The following is a 1992-nucleotide window of genomic DNA, read 5'->3' on the forward strand; positions in this document are numbered from 1 at the left end:
TCGAACGACTGCTCAATATTTTGAGAAAATTTATGCCACCGGTTTTTATGGTCAGCCAATAACACAATTCTCCCAGAATGTTATTTAAGGTACTGTTGTGAATTTTTCTCCACGTTTTTTGCAGGATTTGTTATTTTTTTCAGGATTTTAATTTTTAACAGAACTGATCAAAGGTAAACGATAATTAACCGTTGCATGTGCGATTTTATATGTGGTAATTAAAAGGTAAGCGTCAGCGAAACCGTTAAAAGTTAAGCAGCAAATGTTGATGTACGCTGGTCAAAGAGCGAATGGCAGGCACACTACATGCACTGCTAGCTACAGGATTAACCCTTCTTCCTAGAACTAAAAGGAAGGACACTACGGCATAAGGTGACCACGGAAGTAAAAAACCGGCTATGATAGCTAAAAAGTAAAACGCTGATTTGTGATGCTTCTTCAACAAAGCCTGTGTCATAGTCATTGCTAAACCAGCCCTGTGGGTAGTGTTGAAAACGATATGTTTTGAAACCTGGTGGATCTTGTAATAGCAAAATATGATCACAGTTAATTAAGGGTAAAAGGAAGCAAGTAAAAATTACAACTCCAAAGTATGCCTGATCGCTTGGAACAGATGATTCCCATTTAACCGAGCAGGTTACATTTGTTCCTTCTAGGCCATAACTCGACCACCCGACCAAAGGTGCCACACTAAAGCCAAAGGAGTAAATCCAAGAGGCCAAGATTATTAACAGCACATTTTTCTTGCTGAAATAAGAATCTCTAGTAAGAGATCTGGTGATAGTCAAATACTTTCCCGCTGAAATTGCCACCAAGTGAGTGATTGAGACGAGTGCGAGTTGTAATATCAAGAAGGCAAGGGCCTTGCATCCAGCCGTACCAAACGGCCATTCCTTTTGGAAATGTCTTGCGATCGACAGTGGAATATATAGCTATTGCACAAGAAAGGAAATCACTCACCGCGATACTGAGGGCAAGAAAGGTCGGTGCTGAGAGATATTTTTATATTTCACAGCTCCATTAAGCGTGATTCCTAAGAAGCACACCACCAACTCGGTGGTTACGAAGGCCGTGTTCCATTTGCTGATGACATCCATGTTTCCAGACTTCTTAAGTGAAGTTCGAGTTTCCCGGCACATAGGTTTTGTTGAAATCCACGGATTGCCCCCAATCAGTTTCGTGTTTTGATTAAGATGATTTTTAAAATTAGGGTTCTTTCAAACTTTTTCTAGTTTTGAGTTTTGATGTTTTCCGCCTTTAATGAGGAAGTTTAGGCTTGGCTCGAGGACATTAAAACACCCACTGGGTGATTAACTAAAACTGTTTGCTCCATTTCTATTATTAAAGTGAACTGTAGCTAGGTACCTCCATTTGACAAAAAAGTGGTCAGTGAACATCATAATCTCCAACAAGAGTGTGAGTTTCGAGAAACACATTGTGGGCCTGTTATTTGGAAAAGAATTGTGCCTGTTAGGAGGGATACCCTTCATATAGAGCCACCCCAAGCAAAGGGGCTTATTTCACATTTATTTATATAATAGCTAGCGTTAACATAGCAAAGAGAAAGTTGGTTCTGGGGACAGGGTGCCCCCGAGTGGACTAACCCTCTGCTGGTACTTTCCATTTTCATTTTCTTGACGGGATCATTTGTGGTCATTTACAGCCCAGGATCATTGGTGAATCGTTTGCGTTAGATGAAGTCACAACGTTTCCAATTTTAAAAACGCTTCTTTAATTTGAATCAAATTATGGTTTGAATATTGAACTTTTCATTTCGTATGATCATAAGATTAATTCAAGAATAAATAAGTGTATTAGTTAATTATTGAGTGAAACGCTTGAGAGGATTTGACTGCAACAAAGAAAAACATGTCCGCCCCATTTATACTGAAAAATCTATCAGCGAAAAGTCACGTGCAATAAGCTGCCATTCTGTTCTGAGGCACGTGTATGAGTGCCAGAAAACTGAAAAGGAACGTGCAAAGTGTGGGA

General features: G+C 39.6%; 1 pseudogene; it reads right to left on the bottom strand.

Annotated features, from left to right (window-relative positions):
- Nucleotides 1–244: 244 nt before the first annotated feature.
- Nucleotides 245–1097, bottom strand: LOC144655094 (melanopsin-A-like; annotated as a pseudogene).
- Nucleotides 1098–1992: the final 895 nt, after the last annotated feature.

Source organism: Oculina patagonica, chromosome 5, assembly GCF_052425735.1.
Source record: "Oculina patagonica isolate OP01 chromosome 5, crgOcupat, whole genome shotgun sequence".
NCBI lineage: Eukaryota > Metazoa > Cnidaria > Anthozoa > Scleractinia > Oculinidae > Oculina > Oculina patagonica.